Source organism: Delphinapterus leucas, chromosome 3 (genome assembly GCF_059928025.1).
Source record: "Delphinapterus leucas isolate spDelLeu-1000000601 "Yukka" chromosome 3, BTC_Dleu_Yukka2, whole genome shotgun sequence".
In the NCBI taxonomy this organism is placed as follows: Eukaryota; Metazoa; Chordata; class Mammalia; order Artiodactyla; family Monodontidae; genus Delphinapterus; species Delphinapterus leucas.
Genome location: NC_143131.1, coordinates 23349674 through 23373610, shown reverse-complemented (window position 1 = coordinate 23373610; position 23937 = coordinate 23349674).

Below are 23937 nucleotides of genomic sequence, written 5' to 3'. Positions count from 1 at the left end.
GTTGAAACATAAAATTAAGCATCATGCCCACGTAGTCAAAATTCTGCTTATAAGATACAGATTTCTTTAGATAGCATGGCCATGGTTTACCATTAGCTCTTTCTCAGAAAAAAAAAAACAAAAACACAAATATTACAAAAAACTTGTAAACGGCTCCAATTTAAAAGGCTCCTTCCAGTAGAGTTCCTGCTGTGTTTTCTAGTGGCAACCACAGTGAGGCTCATTTGTTTCTAAGAAATTGCATTAGGAAAGCAATGTTCTCTGTATAACAGAATCTTAGCTGCCATTTAAGTATTCTTTGAAAGGGATCATTGAATCACCCTGGGCTCAGCTGAACAAGTGTTCCCAAATTGGTACCCGTCTAAAGTTTGTAGTAAAGTATATTTAAAACTCTCATGGGGAGTTTGAACTCAGGTAACTAAAGGAATCGGTAGGAATCCCATTTTCTTTCTACATGGTTGCTTCTAAATAAAAAGAATTACATTTAAGCATTAAATCATATTCTAAATAACATTTCAGGGCATATTATAGTTCTCCAATTTAGATACACAAACTGTCAGAGAGTAATCAATTCTGTGTTGCATAGTTGTTAAAAATATTTTTCATAATTTTGCCACATTTGAAAATAACTTTTATTTTTATTTTAAAATCTGTACATATCCATTACAGAATATTTCAAAATGAAAAAATAGAAGGTAGAACAAAAAATTTCCTGCCACCAGAGACAAGAAGTACTAATAACATTTTGTGATATGTACACACATGCACACACACACAATCTGATGTAATTCTTTTTTTTTAATTAATTATTTATTTATTTGGCTGCTCTGGGTCTTAGTTGCGGCACACGGGATTGTTAGTTGCTACGGCATGTGGGATCTAGTTCCCTGGCCAGGGATCAAACGCAGGGTCCCTGACATTGGGAGTGCAGAGTCTTAACCACTGGACCACCATGGAAGTCCATTCTGATGTAATTCTTTAAAAACCATTTAATTCTTTCAACTGAGTATTTTTTTCTGCTTCATGTGTATTACTCATGCCATTTAATGATTCATTTTAATTTTAGATGCTTCACTAATTTCCTTTAAACACATTATGAAACATTTTAGGCTTATAAAAAGTTGTAAAGAAGAGGGTAATAAGTACCCAACACTCTGATTATTTCTGTAAAATTTTTAAAAAATATCAGATAGTTTATTATCACTCTTCAACCTTATCACTTTTCCCTCATCTGAGAAGTAAACCCTATCCTTAATTATCATCAATAATCACAATGGTTTTCCTTATACTGTTATTAGTGCATGCATTCTTAACTCTAAATATTTCTCTCTTTTTATGTCTTTTTTGGGAAGAAGGGAAATTTTTCATACTCTTCTTGTCTTCAGCTGGTTTTGAAGATATACTCTTTATTGCTATTTACCTCTTTTACCCACAAAATTTTAAAATGCACATTAACCTTGTAAAGACTAAAAAAGTTCCAAAAATTTAGCTCTCATTATGCTTCTCACATTCTGATGTAGATAATATTGCTGTCCAGTATTTAGGTTCTGTCTTGTGTTTTGTATTTCACCCTAAAATATTACATCACTCTTACCGCTTTATATGATATTACAATGCCAACTTAGATTTACCTACATAGCCCTTAGTGTTGTAAGTCAACTGACCTTCTTATACTTCAAACTTCCCTTCTAAGCTAATTCATATCCCATATTAAGTACAACTATTTTTGTTTGAGGCCTCTGGAATCAGAGCTTGAAATAAGGATGAAGATGCAGGCAGTTTTGGAGACTGTCCCAGAAAACAGGCCTGAAGGAGCCAAGAGAGTTAGAAAAGGGTCAAGATGGTAAAAGTCCTCCCAGAATCGTCTGGTTGGTTGTCTACCAGCTACTATTCCTCTTACGTGAGAGGGGGCTCTGGAGCTATTTATTTCTTGGCTTCTTTGCCAGCACATCCAGAGAACTCTGTAGAGAATGCCTGGAGGAAGAAAGTAGAAAGCAACAAGGCTGGTATTAATTCTGGCAGCTGTGAAGGGAACGTGAGTGCACAGGGTACTGTTCAATGCGGGTCTGGCTGAAATCACAGGGGGGCTAACCTTCTGTCAAGAACCACTGAAAATACTTCAACAACATGATTTAGAAGTTCTGCTTGTCACTGTTAAGGGGTCACAGTTAAATTTTTATTTTTCTGAAAATACCTATTTATATTCATTATTAAAAGTAACTTTGCTGAAAATTCAATTCAGTGTACAATAGTTTGTCTCAAAACTGTAAAGGTAAGGAGAGGTCATTTATCTTTCATTGTCGAGGTGAGCAATCTACCAGTAGTATACTTGGCATTCCATTTGATGTGATCCTCCTTTCTCTTTGGCTGTTTTTAAGATATTCTCTTTTATAGGATGATTTTGACACCCATTTCCATGCATCTAAGTGTGCATTTCTTGTACTTGCTTGTCTGAAATTCATTGTGATTCTGGAATTGGAAGACACCTGACTTTAACATTTTTGGAATTTTATCAGATATAACTTCTTTGGATGCTACCATCCCATATTGTCTCTGTTCCTTTTGTCTGCAATTCAAATTAGATGTGTTTTAGACCTTTCATTTTAATTTGTAACTTAACTTTTTTCATATTTTCTATATTTTTTACTCCAAGCTCAATACTACGTAATTTCTTCTGATATGCATTTTGGCTAGGTAATCTCAACTTCCTCTGTTTCCAAATTGCAATTTAACTCAATTTAAATTGTATTTTCCATATTTTGCTTTTATTTTAAGATATATTATTTGGTTTTACCGCAATCTATCTTGTATTTATTATTAGCCTGTCTTTTGTTCATGTAATTTTTTCTAAGAAACAAACATTTTTATATATTTAACTGATAATTCTGTTAACTAGAGTACTTGGGCTTTATTTTGCTATTGTTTGATGTTACTCTCAGATGTGTAGATTTATGAAATATATGTGTGTTGTGTGTACACATGATTATTATTGCATGTATAGCTGAGTGTTTGTTTTTATATGATACAATCACTTAAAGCAAGGCTAAGGCTTCAAGCTACTAGTGATAATTTACATTTATTTTTGCCATATTCCCTGAAATTATTTATGAGCACTCAGACCCTATTAGAGGGTACTCCCAAAAGTGAATAGAAATTCAGATACCACTCCTGTATCTTGACAAGGCTGTGATCCCAAAATTTCAAGAGGAGCTTTTTATTGGTTTGATTTTTGTATGTTTCTTTTTTGTTTGGTTTGGTTTTAGATTCTGTTCCACAATGAGCTCAGAACAAGCTAGGCATAGTATGTTGTATTGTCTTAAACCAATAAAATAGCACAGGATGGCAGTTTTTGAATGTTCTGTAGAATTCCCTGTGAAGCCAGCTGGACCAGTTGTATTTCTGTGAGCTGGCTCTTTAAAAATTTTCTCTATTCCTCCCTTGGAAATTTATCTGTTTAAAAATGTTATCTTTAGGCCCGTTTTCAGAAAATATATTCTTTTGGAAATTATACATTTAAAATAATTTGAAAATACTTGTGTAAAGTTTTAGAAATAAATATTTTATAAATAGACTAAATTATTCTCATTCCAATAATTATTTCTCCCTTGTAATTTCTTATATTTGTAATTCTTCTTTTTCTTTCATTAGATTGGTGAATAGTTTGTCCATTTTGTATATATTTTTGGACATATTTAGCATTTTCATTTACTTAAAAGCTCCATTTTATGGATATTTTAGGTCAGTGATTTTGAATTTTTATATTAGTCCTTATTTCTGTTTCATTTTGGTTTACTTTGTTGAAGTTTCATATAGTTTTGAAGTTGTTCCTTAACCCATTTATTTTTCATTCTTTCATTTCACTTATATGAATATTGAACAGTACTCTCTAACTTTATTTTGTCTCATGATTTCATTTATATTTTATATTCATTAACTTTAAAAAATATTTTCCATCTGTTTTTATTTTTGCTTTGACCTAAAGTGTTTAACTGAGTGGGAAATCCATTATTTTTTCTTACGAATATCTCCTTCTTTGTACTTTGATCATACACTGTGGGTTTTTTTTTGCGATACGCGGGCCTCTCACCACTGTGGCCTCTCCCGTTGCGGAGCACAAGCTCCGGACGCACAGGCCCAGTGGCAATGGCTCACGGGCCTAGGTGATCCATGGCATGTGGGATCTTCCCGGACCGGGGCACGAACCCATGTCCCCTGCATCGGCAGGCAGACTCTCAACCACTGTGCCACCAGGGAAGCCCCATACACTGTGTTTTATTAGATTTACTTTATGGTGTGTATTGTGACTTTTTAACAAATGCTTTGATATAGGTAATATGGCTTTTGAAAATGTTCATGAATCCTGGAAAACAATTTTGTTTTTTTATTACAAGGATTCAAAGACACATAAACATAACTATAAATAAGTATAGAAACACGTACTTATATGTGAAATATCTTGATTGTATTAAACTTCATATTGAATCATTTTTTGTGTGTGAATGAGAGGAACTGATTCATATAGGAAAATAAATAAGAATAAATAGCAAAAATAACCCGAAAGTGATGTGCTATCATACAGGGTGGAAGATACTCTACTAGAAAATAAAATATATTATAAGATCCCATGTATGGACTGAATGTTTGTGTTCCCACAAAATTCATATGTTGAAGCTCTATCTCCCAATGTGACTGAATTTGGATATAGGGGCTTTAAAAAATAATTAGGTTTAAATGAGATCTTAAGGGTAAGACCTTTATCAGATAAAATTAGTATCCTTCTAAGAATAGATACCAGAGCACACTCTCTCGATCCTTTCCCCTTCTCCTTCTCCCTCTCCCTCTTCTCTCTCTTTCTCTCTCACATATGCACCAAAGGGCTTTGTGAACTCATCTACAAGTCACAAAGGGAGCTCTCAGTAGGAACTAAATCAGCCAGTACCTTGATCTTGAACTTCCCAGCATCCAAAACTGAAAAATTAATTTGTTATTTAAACCACCCAGCTTGTGGCATTTTTTACAGCAGCCTTGGTAGACTAATACATCCTATAATAAAACATGTTTTGGCATTGGTTTATGATGAATATTAAAAACCAATGGAATAGAATAGAAATCCAGAAATAGAACCAACCTATTATGAAGATTTGTTACATATGGAGGAGAATAACTCAAATCAATGGAGTTAAGAAAACTGTATAAAAGATATTGGTAAAGTAGAGAGTCAATTTGAAACAAGATGAAATTGGATCCATACCACAACATACGCCAGAATTAACTCAAATGGAACCAAATGTATAAAACAAACAAAAAAAGAAAAAATATATTTTATAAATATTTATGTGAAGAATTAAAAAAATTTATCTATACTTGGACATACATTGTTTATGTTGTATGTAGAACATGTATTTTTAGATTTGGGATTCTTGGATCAAACTCATTTCCCATCAAGTTTCTGACACTGTTACCTGTTAATTTATAGATTTTAGAATTATAGAAAACACTAAACCCATCCTGGGTTGTAGGGGTAGAAGTTAAGCAGCTGGCCTGAAATCCATGTCTCTCCAAATTACAAAAGAATGCCGTGGTGGGGGGGGGAAGTCCTCGGGAAGGAGATTGGTGTCTTCGTCTTATTTTCTTGTAAATATAGTTATATCTTGATCTACTGGTAAATAAACTTCTGATATTTGCTAGGAAGAGAGTACTATCTATCGTTTAGTCCTAGCAAAATGACTATACTTTAGGATTGCTTAAAGTAAACAAACCTAGAATCTGTGGATTTATGAAGCATGACTCCTTGGAAAATGTCATACAAGTCCTGAAATCATCTGGGTATAAAACAAAGGTGCTTCACAATTTAAACTCTGTTGGGTGAGGTAGCCCACAAATTGCACTTAGTGACCTCATCTATCACACTGAGCCAGAGCGAATGTGTCCAATATGAGACTGGAGTACCAAGGAGCCATGCAGAATATGCCAGAGCCCTCCCACCTTTTCCTTTGCTTCTTGCTTGATTGTATCTTTCAGATTATTAGTAGTATTTAATGCTGGGTAACATCTCTGATTTGTGTGAGTCAGATCTGACAATTCAATTTTTGTGTTAGCTTTCAGTAGCATTGTGAACAGGATTACTTTACAAACTCATAAATCATAATGGCTAGAACACTTTAAAAGATAAGGGTGGGGATGGGAAAATGTAATGAGGCTCTGATGACAGAATTACTACCTACCCATCCTTTGTATGAGGGAAATAATGCGGTAAATTCATGTGGGATATCTTATCAGTGGAATTTGGAGAAAATAGATCCAGTGTAACTGGCTAAATAGATTGTTGGGCAGTATAAGGCTGAAGGAAAAGTAGCAAAATTTCTATTCCTTAGTTTTTACTAACAGCTCTTGTCCAGTCTAAAAAATCTAAAAGAAGAGTAGATGGAATTGGCAGAAAGATCCATATATAAGACTAATTTTTCCTGTCACTGGAAAGCTTTCTTAAGCCTTTGGCATAAGCAGCCTTATGGCTGTGGGGAAATGTAGTATTCACCTACAAAGTAACTCAGTAAAGGTCATCTATTATCTGTAAGGATATACAGATATCTGGATGTCAAGGAGAGTATTCTTTTAAATAGTCAGATTGTTTCATAGAACAATATTAGCAGAAACCTAGTGAATTATACTGGGTTATATTCTCAGAAGTAATGTTCAGAAGGCACATTACTAGATTTTGATTCTACTGAATAGAATGGATTATTTGAGTTGATCCATCCTCAACAGATAGCAAACTTTCTTGGGTAGGATCTTCCAGAAATATGCCAGCTAATCTGCAGCAGTAACTAAATGCAACTATTGGGCACATCTACCCTGAGAGGGGTAATTGTCCTATCGTTTTCCATACACAAAAAGAATCCTTCTTAAGAGGTTGAAATGTTAGCAATATGTGACTTTATACTACTTTTATAATGATCATAGACAAAAACAGTTTAATGCCATTGACAGGGATGTTGATTGGGCTTTTTGATCTTGGATGCCTTGTGTAAGCTTGCTCTTGGGAAACCAAGGGAATAGTCATCAGGCAGGATCTTAACTGGCTAAGTACCGTACAGAGGGACTGCATAATGTGGGAAAAGGTCTGCACCTTACAAAAGAAAGAAAGCATGAAGAGACTTGAAAAGGCAGGTGAGGAAATGACAGCCAGATCAGCTGGGTGGACTTGTTTGTTTGGCTTATAAAAATGGAATGATAGACATAAATATGTGGAGTTTTTCTGTTAAGAGTTTGACAGTTTATGATCAAAATTTGATTGGTGAAGGAAGCAGCTCCAACCCCACTTCCTACTCCTTAAACACCTTAGCAAACTCACTCTCTCTATATCCTACTCTTAAAGAATTCAAATCCGGTTATGAGGATCATGGTTCATAACAGATGATTCTCAAGGTGCTGAATTTATTGCTTTAATTAAGGCCATAGAATCTGAAAAAGACTGAACAAAAAGCCAATATCTTGCCCTAGCACTGAGACTGAAATGGAGGTGGAATATTAGGCTGTATTCAATAGTTTGAGGAAATGGCCTTTGGCTAGTAAACAAGAGGGGAAGCAGCATATCAAAGCCCACTCATAAGGTAGATTATATTAAAGAACATATTAAAGGAGCAGAATTCAAGGGGAGCTTACTGTATTCAGGAATATGTTGATTAGCTACCCAAATGGCCAAAGCTAGAAGCATCCAAAGACCTTCTCATCCCATCACTCTCTGATCAAGGCCTTATGATTCTGTTCCAGCCAAGGCAAAACTGAACACCTGATTCACTGATGAGAATTTCTGGACAGAGTGATACTTTACTCTTTGGAAATCAGAAGCAATACACCTTAGAGATGGTACAGCCTTGGTGGAGGAGGGCAAGGCCAAGTTTGTACAGTGGTTGAAGTTAAGAAACATTTTTTTTAAAGCAGTGGAGGAAGCACCAAGCTCCCATTCTTAGTGCATCATTTGAATATTCACAGGATCTTAGGACAAAGACAAGCCACACTTATATATAATTAGGTAAATAGGCTCAGAATGTATGGAAATCTTTGGGGACATTTGAAGAAGTAAAGTGGATAATGTAGATGGCCACCAAAAAAAAACATAGTTGCAGACTCAGAAAGGATTGTAAGGCCCAATCAGATACCTTGGTCATATCTCCGGCGCCCACTCCCCCAAATAGCTGCCTGTTTCTATGTATGTGATAAATTAGACTTTGCATTTGTGGACTAAGAGATGACAGAAACACATGGACCAAATCACCAAACTATGAGATTATTGATCCATCCAAGGAATGGTGCCCCATGTAAATAAGAAAGACATCACTTTTTCTTTTGTTTTTCAGATCTAGTGGTCCCAGGCCTGAGACTAAATAAGCATTCCCCAAAAAGCTGATGCCCCAAACATCATAGCAATAACATTATTTTTGACAGTATGTATTCCAGAGGCATATTGGTTTGTGACATAAACTTACCTCATCTAGCTTCATTAAGGCTAATTGAGAATCCCTCCATTACCAAGTGGCAGAGGTAGTTCTATGAGTGTTTATTTGACAAAACACATGCTATGTGCCTGGGGTCAGGGGTCAAGTATAATTTCTGTGAAAATATTGTTATTATTAGCTTTGTGGTAAATCTTACATCTGCTGAGCTGGAAAGTCTGACTTAAGGAGAAGGTAGAAGGCATATAGTCAAAATTACCCTGTTGGTAGGGGGAATCATTATTTCCCATTAAAAGGTTCAAATCCTGGTTGTCTTTTGGTTGTTAATTGCCTTATCATTTTGTAAAAGATTTTGGAGAAAGCTTTCTAAGCCAAATAAGAACAGCAACTTGAAAAATATATGGCAAGGGATACTGGACTAAAAGGGATACACTTGGAAGGAAAATGTTAAAGCAGCTGGATTGTGTTTCATCTCTCCTGAATACTGGAGGAATGTTCCTGGAGCAAGAGGAAGTTGACCTGGTTTAAATGCCTTGTAACTGTGTTAAACAAAACTCCTCCTCAATAAGACTGCTAATATTGTTTAGAAGGAAGGAGAGGACTTATCTAAGGAAACTCTTAGCTGGATATTTTTGGCTTAGGATTCCTTAAAGTAAACAAAGCTAAAATCCAAGGATTTAGGGAAATGTGACTTCCTGAAAATATTATACAAAATACTCAGCAATCTTGGTATGAAATGAAGATGTTTGTTATCTTAAATGGTGCCATTTGTATGAAGGAACACACAAGCCTTAGACTTCTTTCTCTCTGGGGCAGAGAATGTGTGTCCAATTCAAGAACAAGAGACATGGCAGAAACCCCCAACTCTCCCAGGTGTATCAGAGTCTCCTTATTTGTCTACTTCTTTTATGTTATTAGTAAAGCTTGATCCTGGGGAAGAACTCTGATTTATATGAATCTGATTTGACAATCTGATCCTCTGTGTTCACTCACATACTTATATCTGTTTCTTTCTTTTTATAAACCATTTCCTCTTCCATATGCAGATGGAATTTTTTTTGTCTTTGAAATTTACAATCAGATTTTCTAAATTTTGGAGTCACATTTTGTTCATATTACCTTGCTTTTTTGTTAGCCTTTTTGATTTGAAAATCTAAGTTTAGTTTGCTTTATTATTTGCTTCTACATCATAAATGCTCTTTTATAAAATTTTTTTAATTTATTTTTTTGGCTGCATCAGGTCTTAGTTGCGGCTTGCAGAATGTTTCCTTGCGGCGTGCAGGCTTCTCTCTAGTTGTGGTGCACAGGCTCCAGAGAGCGCAGCCTCTCTTGTTGTGTCCCACGGCCTTAGTTGCCCCGTGGCATGTGGGATATTAGTTCCCCGACCAGGGATTGAACCGGTGTCCCCTGCATTGCAAGACGGATGCTTAACCACTGGAACATCAGGGAAGTCCCCATAAATTCTCTTTTGAAATAGTTATTTTGATTCTTGTAAACTTTTATTTCCTTCTAAATTCCTATTATACAATGTTAATGTTAAATTTGCTGTATCTTTATTCTTCCTTACCTTTTTTCTGTGTATTTATTCTTCCTTACTTTTCTTATTTCACTTGACTTTAAAATACCACCCCTTTCAGAAAAAAAATCTTGACAATATTTTCGACTTTGCTGTTCTGAATTGTTGTATCATTAAATTGATTATTTGACATCTCCAATATGTGTTTAATGTACCAGTCATATTTTCTGACTCTTGTGATATTTTCCAATTTAAATTTTTCTCTTTTTATGCATGGTCCTTTTAAATTTTTGAAAATAAAAATTGTAAAATATTCATAAACATCCTTTTTTTTAATTAATTCAATTATTGATCTCCTTCCTCAGAGATTTTATTTTAAAAACAAAATTTTTCATGCATCTGATTATTTTACTTACTTATTTATTCTTCCAAAGGAAATCCTCTGCTTTGTCAGTATTTAAAATTGAGATGAATTTTGTTAGTGATTTAATTGCTATAGAAATAGTTCAGGACTAGGTAGCATATAGAAAATGTTGAAATATAGGGTAGTTTAATTTTGCCAATTCAGAGAACCAATACGAAGAACAAGTAGAGAACTCTTTCAGGGACGTTTACTGTACAACCATCGCTTTTATGATGAAGAACTATTTAAAGTTTTGTGTGGCGGTTAACAATTAACTGGTACTATTTTCTTTTATTTACCCCCTTTATGTCGTAAAGATGAGACACATTGTTCTTGCTTGGTAAGGCACCAGTATCAGTGCACTGCCCACATGTACTCTGTAACTGGATAGCTGTACAATGGTTTCTACTACTCACTCACTTTAGAAAATGGTTAATGTAGTCTCTAGTCTTTTCTGTGTACCTCTCAGAAGGCATTTGAGAATAATTGCAGATCATTTGGCTCTTCTTTCAGATAGTCTTCCTTGGCAGATAGTTTTCTATACTGTTGGTGGGTGCACTAACCTTTTCCAATGTGTACTTCCAGCACAGATATGTATTATAATCCTTATTTTCACATAAAAACAGTGCTTTCAGTGTTAAACTAGGAACTCCAGAATGAGACACCAATACCCAATTCCCAAGGTGCCTCGAAGTTGGTTTAGTTGCCTAAATGAACTTCTATATTGTAAGTTCACATCCTAAGAACATCACATCATTATTGCTGAAAACGTAATTGCTTAATAGGGGCCACATATTGTGTAAATGGCTATACATGCATTATCTTATTTAATTTGTACAACTTGATGAAATAATGTAGCAGATAATTGATAGTTGCTCTCTTAGCAACAATGAATCTCTCTGTCTTCTTATAACCACCCGCCTCACCCCTGCCCACACACACTTTAGGAACTGAATATCTTCTTCCAGGAAAGCTACTTCACTTCTGGTTCAAAGTGTCAAACCCTTTACCTAAGTTAAGCTAATCAGTCTGTCCATTTACCTGACAGCCCTGCATTATTCTGGGGTAGACATTTGACCTTATCAATCATAGTAAATTTAGATCATTTTCTGGGAAGGTAGGAATTGTCCTAGAAACAGAATGATATGGTTTTTTAAGAACTAAAAGGCACACAGTAATTTTTGCTGTCATGAAGAGTACCAGCCTCAAACTGAAGCCAAAATTCAGAGGAGCAAAGAATTGATAAGGAAGAATTCTGACTGCATTCGGAAATTTCAAATCAAAATGTGCCTGATTTAGTTCCACCTCTGGATTTTTGAAGTTACATTACCATAATTTTGGAAAAAAAATTGAGTTGTGTTTTATGTGTGTAATGCAAATAAACTATTATAGAAAATGAATAACTTGTTCAAGTGTACACACTTAGGTGGCAAAATTGAATGTTGAATTCAGGTTGATTTCTCCATGCATTTGTTTTACCATTTTCAAATATTATGTTAGGTAGAAAATACAGCTCTTGAGAATGAGGCAAAATAATAGAACAGATTTATTTATTTGTATTTTATTTAATTTATATCACGAGCTATATTTGCACAGGGTAGCTTATTTTAGTATCCGTTTCCTGATTAAGCCTTAATCAAGTACTTTTGGAGTTCCAAGGATTTTCTTGCACATTCTTATAAAAAAATCTACTCATCTACCTGGTCTTCTGACTTGGTTTCTTTCCTCTCACACTATTTAACAACACCTGCCCCATATTCTGCCATTGCGTACCAATAAGTTTGGTGATTGTTATGTTTTCTGGACATCTTTGATGATTTTCCTGGTTTCTCTGCCAGCACATTTGGTGCTCTGTGACACAAGTGTGAAAAACATCCCTTTTACCCATAAATGAGTGCTGCTTGGAACCTCATGTCATAAATTTTCTTAAGTAAATGCAACACACCTTAAAATTATAAGTGATAGACTAAATTTCATTCATGTATACAATCTATGATGACATGTTTCCTACCAAACCCTATTTTAAATTAATATACCAAAAAATTCTCTTATTCTTCTTCCAAGAATGTCTCGCATAAACTGATTACTTAAGTACCCATCAGAAAATCTGTCAGACATGTGAACACAAAAGTGATTCATTTTGGAACGCTTGCTTCACTTGCATAATAAAAGAACAAAATATTTTTGTGACATGTATTCAAGAAATTTGAAGCCTTAAGTTGACTTGAGAAAAACAATCCTATAAAACTGCCATTGTACAAAACACTAAAAGAATTAGTATATGTAGGCAGATTTTGTTGTAAATATATGCTTTTGAAATGTCTCAGCAAAATGAAAATCCACTGCATTTTATATATAAATAAACTATACAATTAGCAAAGTGATGCTTCCAAATTAAGTAGATAAAAATAAATTTTAGAGAAACTTTTGACCTTAGCAATGCCCTAGGATTTTATGAATTTGTTTAACAGTAAGGAATCATGTTATGCACTAATGTAATAAGGGCTAACAGTAAGACCACAGAGTCTTTCAAAAATTACAGCTTAGGGCTTCCCTGGTGGCGCAGTGGTTGAGAGTCCTCCTGCCGATGCAGGGGACACGGGTTCGTGCCCCGGTCCGGGAAGATCCCACATGCCGCGGAGCGGCTGGGCCCGTGAGCCATGGCCGCTGAGCCTGCGCGTCCGGAGCCTGTGCTCCGCAATGGGAGAGGCCACAACAGTGAGAGGCCCGTGTACCGCAAAAAAAAAAAAAAAAATTACAACATCGCTGAAAGGGGAGTGTACATTGAGAGTGCCCAGGATAGCAATGTGTTTTTAAAGGCAGCAGACCATAAAGTGAATGCGGCAGAAAATAAAGGCGGCATACGGAAGGAGAGTGTCCTCACCTATTCACATGTATATGAAGATAATGCTGAATAAATACAAACTGTCATTAGTGCACATAAAAATGAAATAAGAACCTTGAACATCTTTATGGTTTTATGCAACATAAACTGTGATTTGTACTGTTAACCATTTCTATACCTCCATAGTTATAACTGGGCAGTAATATTAATAGTTTAAAACTGATGGGAGAATCATAAGATCACTGTTCTAATTCTTGCATTAAAGAATACTCATACGGCTTATATAATTAGTAATTGTGAGCCTTAATGTCCTCATTTATTGATTTTTACTTGTATGGTTATATAATTCCTACACTGTTTCATGTCTAATTTTGAAAAATAAAATAGTTCATGTGAAAATGCATTTTAAGTCACACAGTTCTGCATTTGTAGATACTTTTGTTTCAAGAAACTAAAATAGAACATGATTCAGATTGGAGGCCTCTTTGCCATGATCTATTGAAGAATTCTGGGGATGTTGGCAAAGAATTATTATTAATGCTAGTTTCTTTTTTTTTTTTAATTTTTATTGGGGTATAGATGCTTTACAATATTTTGTTAGTTTATACTATACAGCAAAGCGAATCAGCTATACATATACATATATCCCCTCTTTTTTGGATTTCCTTCTCATTTCAGTCACCACAGAGCACTGAGTAGAGTTCCCTGTTCTATTCAGTAGGTTCTCATTAGTTATCAATTTTATACATAGTGTCAGTAGTGTATATATGTCAATCCCAATATCCCAGTTCATCCCACGCCACCAGCCCCCCACACCCGCTTTCCCCCTTGGTATCCATATGTTTGATCTCTTCATCTGTGTCTCTATTTCTGCTTTGTAAACAAGATCGTCTATACCAATTTTTTCAGATTCCACATATATGCATTAATATACGATATTTGTTTTTCTCTTTCTGACTTATTTCACTCTGTATGACAGTCTCTAGGTCCATTCATGTCTCTACAAATGACCCAGTTTTGTTCCTTTTTATGGCTGAGCAATATTCCATTATATATATGTACCATATCTTCTTTATCCATTCCTCTGTTGATGGACATTTAGGTTGCTTCCATGTCCTGGCTATTGTAAATAAGGCTGCAATGAACATTGGGATGCATGTGTCTTTTTGAATTATGGTTTTTCTGTGTTTATTGGCCATCTGTATATCTTCTTTAGGGAAATATCTATTCAGGTCTTCTGCCCATTTTTTAATTGGGTTGTTTATTTTTTTGATATTGAGCTGCTTGAGCTGTTTGCATATTTTGGAGATTAATCCCTTGTCAGTTGCTTCATTTGCAAATATTTTCTCCCATTCTGAGGGTTGTCTTTTCATCTTGTTTATGGTTTCCTTTGCTGTGCAAAAGCTTTGAAGTTTCATTAGGTCCCATTTGTTTATTTTTGTTTTTATTCTCATTATTCTAAGAGGTGGGTCAAATAAGATCTTGCTGCAATTTATGTCAAGGAGTGTTCTGCCTATGTTTTCCTCTAAGAGTTTTATAGTGTCTGGCCTTAAATTTAGATCTGTAATCCATTTTGAGTTTATTTTTGTGTGTGTTGTTATGGAGTGTTCCAATTTCATTCTTTTACATGTAGCTGTGCAGTTTTCCCAGCACCACTTATTGAAGAGGCCATCTTTGCTCCATTGTATATTTTGGCCTCCTTCATCATAAATTAGGTGACCATAGGTGTGTGGGTTTATCTCTGGGCTTTCTATCCTGTTCCATTAATCTATATTTCTGTTTTTGTGCCAGTACCATACTATCTTGATTACTATAGCTTTGTAGTATAGTCTGAAGTCAGGGAACATGATTCCTCCAGCTCCATTTTTGTTTCTCAAGATTGCTTTTGCTATTCGAGGTCTTTTGTGTTTCAATACTAATTGTAAGATTTTTGGTCTAGTTCTGTTAAAAATGCCATTGGTAGTTTGATAGGGATTGCATTGAATCTGTAGATTGCTTTGGGTAGTATAGTCATTTTCACAATATTGATTCTTCCAACTAAAGAACATGGTATATCTCTCCATCTGTTTGTGTCATCTTTGTTTTCTTTCATTAGTGTCTTATAGTTTTCTGCATACAGGTCTTTTGTCTCCTTAGGTAGGTTTATTCCTAGGTATTTTATTATTTTTGTTGTAATGGTGAATGGGATTGTTTCTTTAATTTCTCTTTTTGATCTTTCATTGTTAGTATATAGGAATGCAAGAGATTTCTGTGTATTAATTTTGTATCCTGCAACTTTGCTAAATTAATTGATTAACTCTAGTAGTTTTCCAGTGGCGTTTTTAGGATTTTCTATGTATAGTATTGTGTCATCTACAAACAGTGACAGTTTTACTTTTTCTTTGCCAATTTGGATTCCTTTTATTTATTTTAAATATCTTCTTTAGAGAAATGTATGTTTAGGTCTTCTGCCCATTTTTGGATTCGGTTGTTTGTTGTTTTGATATTGAGCTGCATGAGCTGCTTGTAAATTTTGGAGATTAATCCTTTTTCAGTTGCTTCATTTGCAAATATTTTCTCCCATTCTAAGGGTTGTCTTTTCAGCTTGTTTATGGTTTCCTTTGCTGTGCAAAAGCTTTTGAGTTTCATTATGTCCCATTTGTTTATTTTTGTTTTTACTTCCATTTCTCTAGGAGGTGGGTCAAAAAGGAGCTTGCTGTGGTTTATGTCATAGAGTGTTCTGCCTATGTTTTCCTCTAAGAGTTTTATAGTGTCTGGACTTACATTTAGGTCTTTACTCCATTTTGAGTTTATTTTTTGGTGTATGGAGTTAGAGAGTGTTATAATTTCATTCTTTTACATATAGCTGTCCAGTTTTCCCCGCACCACTTATTCAAGAGGCTGTCTTTTCTCCATTGTATATTCTTGCCTCCTTTTTCAAAAATAAGGTGACCATATGTGCATGTGTTTATCTGTGGGATATCTATCCTGTTCCATTGATCTATATTTCTATTTTTGTGCCAGTACCATACTGCCTTGATTACTGTAGCTTTGTAGTATAGTCTGACATCAGGGAGCCTGATTCCTTCAGTTCCATTTTTCTTTCTCAAGATTGCTGTGGCTATTTGGAGTCTTTTGTGTTTCCATAAAAATTGTGAAATTTTTTCTTCTAGTTCTGTGAAGAATGTCATTGGTAGTTTGATAAGGATTGCATTGAATCTGTAGATTGCTTTGGGTAGTAGAGTCATTTTCACAATGTTGATGCTTCCAATCCAAAACATGGTATATCTCTCCATCCATTTGTATCATCCTTAATTTCTTTCCTCAGTGCCTGATAGTTTTCTGCATGCAGGTCTTTTGTCTCCTTAGGTAGGTTTATTCCTAGATGTTTTATTCTTTTTGTTGCAGTGGTAAATGGGAGTGTTTCCTTAATTACTTTACAGATTTTTCATCATTAGTGTATAGGAATGCAAGAGATTGCTGTGCATGAATTTTGTATCCTGCTACTTTACCAAATTCATTGATTAGCTCTAGTAGTTTTCTGGTAGCATCTTTAGGATTCTCTATGTATAGTATCATGTCATCTGCAAACAGCGACAGTTTTACTTCTCCGAAATGGATTCCTTTTATCCTTTTACTTCTCTGATTGCTGTGACTAAAACTTCCAAAACTATGTTGAATAACAGTGGTGAGAGTGGGCAACCTTTTCTTCTTCTAATATTAGTGGAAATAGTTTCAGTTTTTCACCACTGAGGACGATGTTGGCTGTGGGTTTGTCATATATGGCCTTTATTATGTTAAGGTAAGTTCCCTCTATGTCTACTTTCTGGAGAGTTTTTATCATAAATTGGTGTGGAATGTTGTCACAAGCTTTTTCTGCATCTATTGAGATGATCATATGGTTTTTAATCTTTAATTTGTTAATATGGTGTATCACATTGTTTGATTTCCATATATCAAAGAATCCTTGCATTCCTGGGATAAACCCCAATTGATCATGGTGTATGATCCTTTTAATGTGCAGTTGGATTCAGTGTGCTAGTGTTTTGTTGAGGATTTTTGCATCTATGTTCATCAGTGATATTGGCCTGTAGTTTTCTTTCTTTGTGACATCTTTGTCTGGTTTTGGTATCAGGGTGATGGTGGCCTCATAGAATGAGTTTGGTAGTGTTCCTCCCTCTGTATATTTTGGAAGAGTTTGAGAAGGATAGGTGTTAGCTCTCCTCTAAATGTTTGATAGAATTTGCCTCTGAAGCCATCTGGTCCTGGGCCTTTGCTTGTTGGAAGATTTTCAATCACAATCTCAATTTCAGTGCTTTTGATTAGTCTGTTTATATTTTCTGTTTCTTCCTGGTTCAGTCTCAGTAGGTTGTGCTTTTCTAAGAATTTGTCCATTTCTTCCAGGTTGTCCATTTTATTGACATATACTTGCTTGTAGTAATCTCTTGTGATCCTTTGTATTTCTTCAGTGTCAGTTGTTACTTCTCCTTTTTCATTTCTAATTTTATTGATTTGAGTCTTCTCCTTTTTTTTTCTAGATGTGTCTGCCTAATGGTTTATCAATTTTGTTTATCTTCTCAAAGAAGCAACTGTTAGTTTTATTGATCTTTGCTATTGTTTCCTTCATTTCTTTTTCATTTATTTCTGATTTCATCTTTATGATTTCTTTCCTTCTGCTAACTTTGGGTTTTTTGTTCTTCTTTATCTACTTGCTTTAGGTGTAAAGTTATGTTGTTTATTTGAGCTGTTTCTTGTTTCTTGAGGTAGGATTGTATTACTATAAACTTCCCTGTTAGAACTGCTTTTGCTGCATCCCATAGGTTTTGGTTCGGCGTGTTTTCATTTTCATTTGTTTCTAGGTATGTTTTGATTTCCTGTTTGATTTCCTCAGTGATCTCTTCGTTATTAAGTAGTGTATTGTTTAGCCTCCATGTGTTTGTAGTTTTTACATTTTTTTCCTGTAATTGGTATCTAGTCTCATAGCATTGTGGTCAGAAAAGATACTTGATACGATTTAAATTTTCATAAATTTACCAAGGGTTTATTTGTGACCCAAAAGATGATCTATCCTGGAGAATGTTCCATGATCACTTGAGAGGAAAGTATATTCTGCTGGTTTTGGATGGAATGTCCTATAAATATCAATTAAGTCCATCTTGTTTAATGTATCATTTAAAGCTTGTGTTTCCTTATTTTTATTTTGGAAGATCTGTTCATTGGTGAAATTGGGGTGTTAAAGTCCCCTACTATTATTGTGTTACTGTCGATTCCCCCTTTTATGGCTATTAGCATTTGCCTTATGTATTGAGGTGTTCCTATATTGGGTGCAAAAATATTTACAATTCTTATATCTTCTTGCATTGATCCCTTGATCATTATGTAGTGTCCTTCTTTGTCTCTTGGAATAGTCTTAATTTTAAAGTCTATTTTGTCTGATATGAGAATCGCTACTCCAGCTTTCTTTTGATTTCCTTTTGCATGGAATATCTTTTTCCATCCCCTTACTTTTAGTCTGTATGTGTCCCAGGGTCTGAAGTGCATCTCTTGTAGACAGCATATATATGAGTCTTGTTTTTGTATACATTCAGCCAGTCTGTGTCTTTTGGTTGGAGCATTTAATCCATTTACATGTAAGATAATTATCAATATGTATGTTCCTATTACCATTCTCTTAATTGTTTTCAGTTTGTTCTTGTAGGTCTTTTCCTTTTCTTGTGTTTCCTGCCTAGAGCAGTTCCTTTGCATTTGTTTTAAAGCTGGTTTGGCGGTGCTGAATTCTCTTAGCTTTTGCTTGTCTGTGAAGGTTTTAATTTCTCCATAGAATCTGAATGAGATCCTTGCTGGGTAGAGTAATCTTGGTTGTAGTTTTTTCCCTTTCATCACTTTAAATATGTCCTGCCACTCCCTTCTGGCTTTCAGAGTTTCTGCTGAAGGATCAGCTGTTAACCTTATGGGGATTCCCTTGTATGTTATTTGTTGTTTTTCCCTTGCTTCTTTTAATATTTTTTCTTTGTATTTAATTTTTGATAGTTTGATTAATATGTGTCTTGGTGTGTTTCTCCTTGGATTTATCCTGTATGGGACTCTCTGCACTTCCTGGACTTGATCGACTATTTCCTTTCCTATATTAGGGTAGTTTTCAACTATAATCTCTTCAGATATTCTCTCAGTCCCTTTCTTTTTCTCTTCTTCTTCTGGGACCCCTATAATTTGAATGTTGGTGCATTTAATGTTGTCCCAGAGGTCTCTGAGACTGTCCTCAATTCTTTTCATTCTTTTTCCTATATTCTGCTTTGCACTACTAATTTCCACTATTTTATCTTCCAGGTCACTTATTCTTACTTCTGCCTCAGTTATTCTGCTATTGATTCCTTGTAGAGAATTTTTAATTTCATTTATTGTGTTGTTCATCATTGTTTGTTTGCTCTTTAGTTCTCTAGGTCCTTGTTAAATGTTTCTTGTATTTTCTCCATTCTATTTCCAAGATTTTGGATCACCTTTACTATCATTCCTCTGAATTCTTTTTCAGGTAGACTGCCTATTTTCTCTTCATTTGTTTGTTGTGGTGGGTTTTTACCTTGCTCTTTCATCTGCTGTGTGCTTCTCTGTCTTCTCATTTTGCTTAAGTTACTGTGTTTGGGGTCTCCTTTTCACAGGCTGCATGTTCGTAGTTCCTGTTGTTTTTGGTGCTTGCTCCCAGGGTCTAAGGTTGGTTCAGTGGGTTTTGTAGGCTTCCTGGTAGAGGGGCCTAGTGCCTGTGTTCTGGTGGATGAGGCTGCATCTCGTCTTTCTGGTGGGCAGGTCTGTGTCTGGTGGTATGTTCTTGGGTTGTCTGTGACCTTATTATGATGTTAGGCAGCCTTTCTGCTAGTTAATGGGGTTGTGTTCCTGCCTTGCTAGTTGTTTGGCATAAGGTGTCCAGCAGTGTAGCTTGCTGGTCATTGAGTGGAGCTGGTTCTTGGCGTTGAGATGGAGATCTCTGGGAGATTTTCACCGTTTGATATTACATGGAGCTAGGAGATCTCTGGTGGACCAATGTCCTGAACTTGGCTCTCCCACCTCAGAGGCACAGACCTGACACCTGAGTGGAGCACCAAGACCCTGCCATCCACACAGCTCAGAATAAAAGGGAGAAAAAAAGAAAGAAAAATAAATAAAATAATGTTATTAAAATAAAAAATAATTATTAAAAATTAAAAATTTAGAAATAAAAGAAAAGAAAGAGAGCAAGCAAACCAAAAAACGAGTCCACCAATGATGACAAGTGCTAAAAACTATACTTAAAAAAAAAAAACCGACAGACAGAACCCTAGGACAAATGGTAAACGCAAAGCTATATTGACAAAATCACACACAGAAGCATACACATACACACTCGAAAAGAAAAAAATATATATATATCATTGCTCCCAAAGTCCACCACCTCAATTTGGGAGGATTCATTGTCTATTTAGGTATTCCACAGATGCAGGGTACATCAAATTGATTGCGGAGATTTATTCCGCTGCTCCTGAGGCTGCTGGGAGAGATTTCCCTTTCTGTTCTTTGTTCGCACAGCTCCTGGGGTTCAGCTTTGGATTTGGCCCCGCCTCTGCGTGTAGATCACCTGAGGGCGTCTGTTTTTCACTCAGACAGGATGGGGTTAAAGGAGCAGCCGATTCAGGGGCTCTGGCTCACTCAGGCCGGGGGGAGGGACGGGTATGGAATGCGGGGTGAACCTAAAGCAGAAGAGGCCGGCGTGACATTACAATAGCCTGAGGCACGCTGTGTGTTCTTCCGGGGAAGTTGTCCCTGGATCACTGGACCCTGGCAGTGGCGGGCTGCACAGGCTCCCGGGAGGGGAGGTGTGGACAGTGACCTGTGCTTGCACACAGGCTTCTTGGTGGCAGCAGCAGCAGCCTTAGCGTCTCATCCCCATCTCTGGGGTCCGTGCTGGTAGCCCGACTTGCACCCGTCTCTGGAGCGCATTCAGAAGGTGCTCTGAATCCCCTCTCCTCATGCAACCCAAAACAATGGTATCTTGCCTCTTAGGCAGGTCCAGACCTGTTCCCGGACTCCCTCCCGGCTAGCTGTGGTGCACTAGCCCCCTTTAGGCTGTGTTCACACAGCCAACCCCAGCCCTCTCCCTGGGATCCTACCAAAGCCCGAGCCTCAGCTCCCAGCCCCGCCCGCCCCGGCGGGTGAGCAGACAAGCCTCTCGGGCTGGTAAGTGCCGGTCAACACCGATCCTCTGTGCGGGAATCTCTCTGCTTTGCTCTCCGCACCCCTGTTGCTGCACTCTCCTCCGTGGCTCTGAAGCTTCCCCCTCGCCCACCCCCCATCTCCACCAGTGAAGGGGCTTCTAGTGTGTGGAAACTTTCCCTCCTTCATAGCTCCCTCCCAGAGGTGCAGGTCCCATACCTATTCTTTTGTCACTGTTTTTTCTTTTTTCTTTTGCCTTACTCAGGTTCGTGGGGAGTTTCTTGCCTTTTGGGAAGACTGAGGTCTTCTGCCAGTGTTCAGTAGGTGTTCTGTAGGAGTTGTTCCACATGTAGGTGTATTTCTGATGTATTTATGGGTAGGAAGGTGATCTCCATGTCTTACTCTTCCACCATCTTGAAGGTCTCCTCTCAGCATTACATTTTATACGAGAATCATTTTGTTGCAGAATTTCTGTCATTTCAAGGTAATCAGTAAACTGCTGCATAGTAGAGAATGGTAGTAATTTAGAAAGTAAATAATCTCTTTGAATTACTGAATGTGGATCTCACGGACTCCTGCACGTTGATTTAAAAAATTTGATTTGATGTAGTCCTATAATAAAAAATTATGTGAAACTTAGTTGGAGAGATAGATATATGTTTGATGAATCTCCTAAATAGCTTTTATACATAACTCGATCTTCAAGGAAATCCATACTGCTAGGTGAGCTTCCAATAAATTTCAACTCCTTAAGAATTTCCACTGCTACAACATTTTAAATTCATTTAAATGCACACTTGAAAGTGAAAATCACCTTTGAAAACTATTTTTTTCTGGTCAAATATATGGTTAAATAAATAATTTTCAGGACATGATGTTAATATTGAGTTGTCCTAGCTGTCACTAGCTTTGAAATACTTCTCAGTTATTTTAGATGATCCTTTCCATTTAATAAGTAAATGTATTAATATTAATTAGTGACTAACAAAATGGTGATTTTGGACTATTTTTATTTGTAGAACAATGGTTTAGCACAGAATTGTCATAGACAGTATTCATTTAATAGGTATTCCAGAAACTTCCATGACTGCAATTTTAGATGTGACAAAATTGAAAGTTAATTTTAGAAATGGATTTTATTACATATATAGACATTACAATTATTACTGTTATCTCTGCTTTTATATTTACCATATTTTATTTCATTTGGAAAACATTTAAATCATTAAAATAGAGAAAAGTTTCTAGAATGTCAAAGGTGAAAAAAGATGGTTTCAAAATGTAAAGTCGTTAATTTTTTCTGAAAACGATAACTATCCACTGTGTTATTTATGAGTTTAAATGTAGATTCACAGGAAATATTTGAATTCAGTGCATTTTGTATGGCATCAAAAGAGTTGAATGAGAAAAGCAAATATAAAAACTTAAAATATTTTTCATCTAGTATGCCACAGATATTTGACTAATTGAAAGTTTCAGTTATTTACTTAGCGTCATTGTCATGCAAACTCAAATACACTTGTTTGGACCAACAAGTATAAAAATGATAGTATGTCAAGTGTCAGATATTTGCCAAATTATGGTAGGCATTTAATTTCAGAATGAGGGCAAACAATCTGAACAATCTAATTCAGCTTCTGGAGCCAGGGGAAACATTAAATATTGTTTTACTGCAAGCATTTTAGGACCAAAAGATTGTCTCAGTGCTATTCCTTTTAAAGAACAGATCGTAGATATCCTCAACGAGATCCACTTAGCCTCAGTATGTTCAGAAAAATAAAAAATAAGAAGTGCTTTTTCTGAGCAAGTGAAGTTCAGAGAGACATAAAAAGACAGATTTTCAGGCCACTACAATTTGTCACTGTGGGTTCATTTAAGTAATTGTATGTGGGCAAGTTGGACACATAACGTCCCAGTAACCAGCAGCTGTGGTTTGTAGTTTTCATTTTCAGATTGATTTGAAGTAACCATATCCAGTTGTATTCTGCACTGAACGAAAAAAAAAAGAAACTTGCATATTGACTAGAATGAAAAGAACACTTTTGGCTCCAGAAGTTTATCAACTGAACATATTACATTTAGAGTATGATATCTGTCTAAATGAGGACAGATTAGTACACTATATAATTGGTATTCAAAGTGCTAAAGCAAAGAAATGATAGATATGAATCAATATGGGATTTGAACACAAGGGGATCAAAAGATCAATGAATACTGCAACTCAGAAAAACAAAGGGAGAAGGTCCTGACTAAACTAAGACAATGTTTATATCTACCCTTACTGAAAAGTTTCAGCAGTTCCCTAGTGTTTAAGGATTGTATGCTATTAGCAAAACCACACATATATAACATTATAATTTGACATTTATTAATTTGGGTCTTTGGTAGTCACTAGTAAATTGTATATCATTTGTTCCCTAACCATAATTATCATTATTAACAAATTCTGTATTGCGTTTCTAAATCCTGAGTTATTGAGCCTGCCCAGATATTATCTGATAATTATTTAAAATGGGTTGATTAAGATGAATGACTCAAAAGAAATACATGGCTAATAACT